Source organism: Sturnira hondurensis, unplaced genomic scaffold, assembly GCF_014824575.4.
Source record: "Sturnira hondurensis isolate 20B ecotype Veracruz unplaced genomic scaffold, ASM1482457v3 Scaffold0022201, whole genome shotgun sequence".
NCBI classification, from domain to species: Eukaryota; Metazoa; Chordata; class Mammalia; order Chiroptera; family Phyllostomidae; genus Sturnira; species Sturnira hondurensis.
Genome location: NW_028094832.1, coordinates 612,918 through 620,391, shown reverse-complemented (window position 1 = coordinate 620,391; position 7,474 = coordinate 612,918).

Here is a 7,474-nt window from a genome sequence, read left to right as displayed (position 1 = left end):
ATCAGAGAGAGAGAGAAAGCGAGAGAAGGGAGAGGGTCACTCTCTGGTGTCTCTCTTTGTACAAGGGCGCGTATTCCATGATGAGCACCCCACCTTCATGACCTCATCTAAACCTAATCCCCTCCCAAAGGCATTATCTCCAAACACCACCACATCCAGGTTAGGGCTTTGGTACATGAATTCGTAATGGGGACAGGAGGTGGGGGACACAAACATACACTTCATAGCAGCATGAGAAACTAATGACGAGAACCTGTCAGACTTCTGGCCCGAAAGGAAAAAATTCTGTTGTTTTAAGCCACCCAGTTTTTTGGTCATTTGCTCATTTGTTACAGCAGGCCTAGGAAACAAATAGATCAAGAGGTGTTCCTGGAGAGGAAGTTCAAAAAAATCACAGAACCCTGGCTTTTGCCCCAAAATAGCAGGTGTGGACAGGTGCTAAGCAGGATACCTTGCATCCAACATTGTACAGATGCCGTCTGCCTGCCTGTTTGAGGTGGGGAGGAAAAGGGTCTGTGACGGATGCAAAGCAGGATCCACTAGACATTGCCGCCCCTCACCCCTCAGCACTCACAGAAGTGGCAGAATGCCCAGCGAATGTACAAGGGAACAAGGAGGAGGAGGAGGAAGAGGGGAGGAGGAAGAAGGGGGTGGAGGAGGCAGAAGGGATTGGGCAGGGGGAGGAGACAAGTGGAGGGGAAAAGTGGGGAGGGAGGAGGGACAGGGATAAGGAGGGCCTTTGCAATGGAAATTAGCATATTCCCTGGTCCAGGGATTAGAATTTAGATAGCTTTGGGGGCCATTGCTCAGCTTACCACTGAGTCTTTAAGTACATATGACACAGATATGTAAATATGTCTTTCTCTACAACAACTTGAAAGGGGAATTGCCTTTAATTTGGCAAGGCCATAAAATGAACCTGCTTTCCACATTTAGTCTACTCCTTTCTCTCTTCCACTGCCTGTACAATGCCCCAGAAAAAGAAACAATCGCCTGATAACCTGGATGGATAAACCACCTCAGCCACTGACTTGAACAAACCCGTGCTGAGCCAGCATCCCGGCCTAGCCAAGTGGCTTTGCGTCATTGTTCACACAGGAGCCTGCAGAACCCTGTAATCACCAGTCAAGCATTGCCTTAACCTGGCAGGCTGCACCACAGTGTTGCGTCACCAAACAAAAGGTCGATTCAGAGGAGAAAAAATTCAGTCCAGTTGGTTGTTTGACTTTCGCATAGGCAACACAACCATTTGATGGATGGACTCTTTCATTTTTCATAGTTATTTTAGCACCTTGTAACCGCAAACTAAGTGTGCCATTTATATAACTGTACGCTTATGTATTTACAGGGTTATCAAATGTTTTAATTCATCTATGAAATCAACATTAACCACTCCCTATACTCATATTTGCCTTTGGCACACCCACCACCCCCCCATCTCCTGTTTTTCTATTTTAGCCCACAGCAGAGTTCTCTGTCCAATTGGGTCACTATTCTTGTTTAAGGTTTTAATCAAACAGTATTCCCTGAATGCTTATCACGTTCCAGGCACTGAGCTTGGTCCACAGGCAAAATTGTAGTAAGGTATGAAATGAGGCAGACTGAACATTTTTTAGCAAGAAAATGTAAAGGTCTGCCGGTCTGGGTGAACCCCACGGTTTGGAGAGGATTTGGAGAGGCTTCCTGGGAGTTCAAAGAGGAATCACGTGAGTGGCTGTTCTCTGCGTCCTTAGGCCACCATAAGGTGGGTAGGCACCACTCACGTGGGGAGGGCAGTGCTAGATTTTACAAAGGTTCGATCCCACTGTACCCCACAGAAACCTCCTGGGTACACAAATGGGTAAACTTGCCAAAGTGTTCCAGATCTCTCCCAGGATAGGAAGCGTGACAAAACTGGAGGTCTGACCCATGAGCTAGCTCCTGCAGTTGTATGTTCAGGCTCAGAGAGGTAGAGATCTCAGATAGAGGAAGTACACTAGCTACACAGCCTGAGAAGAAAACTCAAAGCACCAACCAGAAATAAGATCCTACGTGAAGACACGTGAAGAGCTATGAGGGGACATTAATCAGGCCTTTCAATCTGCCCTCTTCACACAACCACAGTGGTTTAGGCCCAACTCGATGGTTTGAGTCTTGGAGGAATCCACTCAATGCAGAACAGCCAAGTTACTATGCATACATTCGCACACATCAACAGCCCTGGCTGGTACGGTTCAGTGGATTGAGTGCCAGCCTGTGAATGAAGGGGTTGCTGGTTCGATTCCCACTCAGGGCACATGCCTGGGCTGCAGGCCAGGTTCCCAGTAGGGGGAGCATAAGAGGCAACCATTCATTGATGTTTCTCTTCTTTCTAGCTCCCTTTCCCTGTCTCTAAAAATAGATAAATAATTTCTTTTAAAAAACATTTGCACACATAGACAAATATACATGATAATTTTATATTCTATTACCCCCTCACCTTTTGTTCTTAAAAAATGTTGGTTGATGTTTCACCTACTGTCCAATGCTCTTACTATATATGACAAAGCAGAACATATAAAAAGGTGGTCTCACAATTCCAAGAGGCCTATGATTTGTTTTAATTGTCTTCCAGGCAAACAACATACATGATAAAGCTTTCTGGGAAGAGTTTTGTTGATCATGCTGGGATATTAAACTGATGTATATGGAATACTGTGCTAAAATTGGGCAGTTCTGTTCCTAGGTCTCTTGTTGGCCAGCTGTTTGCCTTTATATTTCTTCTTCCTCTCTAAAATAAAGGCCTTGGACTAGATAATTCCTCATAAGTTCACAGATTGTGTGGTTCTCCTCACTGCAGGAAAACAACACTTCTGAGGTTCCATTTTATTGGGAAGTTATCTAATGGACTGGAAGTCCCTTCACTGAGGTCTGTTGGTAGGAGAGGAGCCTTACAGTCTCAAAGGGGAAGCCAAAGGGAAGAAATGCATAGTTTGAACTGACAACCCAGACTCAACTTCTGCACCCAATGAATGGGGAAAGGAGAATGGAGAGAGCAAGGATGCCAGAGGCTTCAGACTCATTCAGACACAGCCCTTCTTGCAAGGAAGGTGGCCTCTGGGATCACTTGGTTAAACACGGCAGCATAAAATTATTTTAAAAATCTGTACCAATGGTGCCATCAAGACCTGGCAGATGTAGAGGAGAAACAGCATCTTTAAAGCACTAGATGAGACACATTGAACAGTGCAGGTCCTTTTTCAATAGTAAGACCACTGTAGGGCAAGAAGGAATCACAGAAACCATTAAGGGACACCCACTGCACAATCATCGGACTCGCCAGTTGTTTGCCCACTGGAATTTGGGAGCAGAATAGGCCCTCTGGACTCAACTAGCCTCCAGAATACTAAGGTAACTCTGGGAGTGGGGATAGGTTATCAGGATGATTGCTGTTGCTACCAAAATATCTTAGGGCCAGGAAAGAGAGTGGCCTGTATCAGGAATGCAAGTCAGAGTGGAGAAGGTGAGGCACGCACGACAGCGGGAAAGGAGAGATGAGGGTGGAGATGGCGGGGCCCCAGCAGGACCACCTTCTGGTTTCCAGGATGTGCAGGATCCTCCTTTTCTGGCCATAAAGAGGGACTGAAGGTGCTCTGGGGCCAGAACTATGGGTTGTAACTAGTGTCCATGGATGTAGCTGACTGGTATCCATTACTTTATGGATAATGTGCACTCTGGAGACCTCCAGTTCAATAGGTGTTTATCTCAAAGATCGCAAAGTCTCTGTACTAGGTAATTAGTCCCCATACTAGGAGAGTTACCAAGAACATTTATTTCTGGGACTCAACTGACTAAAGGGCTGTAACACCAAATTATTCTTGAATAAAGACACAACCACACCATTGGTTAAAAGGTCTGTTAAAGTAAGTCCTTTCAAAATGGGGGCCAAAATTTTACACTAAACATAAAAACAGCTTGGTAAAAATTTAATCTTAAATAATAAAACTAAATTTTATAAAAAGTAAAATTATACAACATTTTTAAAAGTTTAGATGAAACTGCTATTATGCCTTAATTTTTTAAAAAGATAAATTGCCTAAGGGTTTTTTGTGTGTGGGGAAGGTTATTATTTTTCAATTAAATTGCATGATACCCTAGTAAGAGATAGTTTATATTTATGTTTATTTTTTTCAGTGTGGTCACAAAGTAATGAGAAGAAAATCTGAGACATCATTAATTTTCCCCAGGCTTCCCTTGATCCTTTGATCATCAAATCACTGCCTGCCTAGGAATATATTCTGGCCTTAGCTAGACTAGATTTTTCTCCTTCAATTGTTCATCAGCTTAACTCTGCCAGACTCTCCTTGTTCAAAATTGTGACTATGATTCCAACAATTCTCCACTATTATCTTCGTCAACTTTATGAGTTCCTGAATATTTTATATTTGTATTTTATTGTTGTATGTTAACAACATTTGAGCATCAGCAAGAAACAGGCCACAGAGGCCTTGATGTGATGAGCTAAGAAATATGCTCGTGTTAAACTGAGATGGTTGTTCGTCTAAGGACCAATTTCTCAAGCAGTCAGGTCATTAGTGAATATTTTCAGACTTTGATGGTCTTGCTCCCTTCTGACTTTGGCTTCCTTATGCATCCTGCAGCCTCGTAAGTATCAAGACTCCTTGGATGAATATGAGGATAACAAGGACCCCCTATAGTTTGAAACTCATATTGCCTCAAACTAAGCTCCTCATCCAACCAGAAAGCCAAGTTAGCCCTAAAATATGCAAACTGGGGTACGATCATTTGTTTGCAACTGTACTCACTCTCATTTGTGAATAATTTTCATGAAAAATCCGTCTGGGTTGTGAGTATACCAGGAACACATCTCCGCTTCCAGCCACAAGGCAATAGCTACAGTAACAGCCTCCTGGGCACACACACACACACAAAAACCATTGACTGTACTATAATAGGAACCAGAACACTGATGATAATTCTTTCTAGCACTGAAGTGTCATGACAAGGTGACTCTCTACCAACAGCAGAAGTCACCCTCCAGATGGGTCATTCCGAGCACGCTGCAGCGGATAGCCATGAGCGTTTGGTAACACACATAGATCCTTTTCCTTTTCCTGGTCAGAAATGACTCATAAACTCATCACTATCTGAATATTTATTTATCTTTGCTTAGTTTCACTGCTAGATTTCTTCAGATGCCCTATGGTCTGTTTTTAGGCACTGGGAACATGGAAAATTAATTATTTATGGTTAGGACATGATCTACTGTGATCCTTTGGTGGAGACTATTGATGTGCACAAGGTATTTAAAGCAAGCAAACCGGATATGCAGATGAAAAAAGGGAGAGAATTACCAAATTCCTTAATTAGTTTCAAAGGTTGGTAGTTTTCATCCTAATTATAACTAAAGTTTGTTCCAGTTTCTGTTCTTTGAGCTTTAGTTTTATTGTTGTAATAATTAGACAAAGTGTTTCTTCCATATTAATGCCAAAACTACTGTTATTCCTAATAGGGTGCAGAATGTCCTGTATCTGAGAGTTCTGGTAACCACAGAATTACAACTAAAATGGCTTTATGTTTTAAACTATAAAAAGTCAATGACCTTACTTCTATTAGGCAAAATTTATTCTCTATTTATGGAAATCAAATCCGTGTCATGAAAAAAAAACCGAATCACAAAATAAATTAAAAACCCTGATAATGTTTATTTCACATACATTAGAAAATAATAATATAAAAACTACATGAAGAGGATTCAGAACTACTACCCAGTCCTAAACAACTATAAAACTAGACAAAAATATAGAAAACATGTGTTTTAGACAGTGTACAACAAGCAGTGCAGGACTGTTTTTCTTGAGAAAAGGAAAATAAATTTGGAGAGACTTACAGTTGACAAGGCTTTCTGCTTGAAGAAGCTTTCTGGACTCCAGTGCAAGGAAGTAAAATGCAAAGAGAGCCTGGCTATCTTGCTGACTTGAGGAGACAGTAATAGCAAGTTGGGGAATCCAAGGCAACTGTGTGGGGGCAAAATATATGAAAGGAGGGAGCCATGCAGAGAAGGAACTAAAAAAATTGCATGGGGTCAGTCCTCTGGAGTCTTTTTCTTTAATGTTATTTCTTTATTTTTAGAGAGGAGAAGGGAGGGGGAAAGAGAGGGAGAGAAACATCAGTATGTGGTTGCCTCTTACACACCCCCTACTGGGGACTTGTCCTGAAACCCAGGTGTGTGCCCTGACTGGGAATCAAACCAGTGACCCTTTGTTTTGCAGGCCAGTACTCAATCCACTGAGCCACACCAGCTAGAGATGTCCTCTGGAGTCTTTATCTCTAAGTACCAGTCTGCGCGTGTACGGCGATGAATAATGAAAAGGCAGGCAAGAACAACTATCACCAGAGAACTGTGCATGCACTATCCCCAGAGTTTAATCAAGGATTGGTAATATTTCAGGCAAATGCATTATTAAAAATAAAACAATTTTTCCATTTTACTCTTTTTAGAAAATAAGTCTTTAAGGTAAAAATAATGACAATGTATTATCAAGCATTAAGATGGCAGAGTAGTGGGGCTAAATTAGCTCTAGAACAAAGACTGTTGTGGCCCCACCAAAACAAACTTAAAAGAAAGTCTGGGTAAAATTGATTCTGAGTAACTTAACTGCTTGTCAAGAGAAAAAAAATCAACACTCATTAAAGAAATACAGTAAAACAAGCATTCAACAACATAAAATTCACAATGCCCAACATCCAACCAAAATTCACAGAACATAAGGAAATGAGAAAAATCTGACCTTCAACCAGGAGAAAATCAATCAATCAATGAGAGCAGACATGACAAAAATAATGGAATTAGTAGACAAGGACCTTAACATACATCTGTGTATGTTCTAGGACCCTCTGGGTCTGTCCAACAAACTGTCCTATGAGGCTGGGAGTTTCTCCCACCATCTCCACCCCCACAGGTGTTTTCAGTCAAAGGCTTTGAGGCTTTATACCCCCAGGTGTTTATACCTCAGTAAAACTATTTTTTATTGCATATGCTATTAGAGTAGCTGCTTTTTCTCAGCTTGCCCACCTCCACCCAGCCCATGCTCACCCTTCCCTTTGTGAGGGTGTTGTGTCCATTGGTTGTGCATAAATGTTGTGTGTTCTTTCATCCAGTCCCCCATCCCTCCCCTCCCACAGCTGCCACTCTGTTCCATGTATCTGTGCTTCTGTTTCTATTTTGTCTGTTAATTAATTTTGTTCATTAGATTCCACACGTGGTATTTGTCTTTCACTAACTGGCTTATTTCCCTTAGCGTACTGTTCTCCAGGTGCATCCGTGCCATCACAAAGGGTAAGAGTTTTTGTGGGGGGGTTTTGTTTGTTTGTTTATTGCTGCCTCGTATTCCACAGATTTTTTATCCATTCATCTGTTGATGGGCACTTAGGCTGTTTCCAGATCTTGGCTGTTGTAAATAGTGCTGCTATGAACATATTATACCAAATGAAA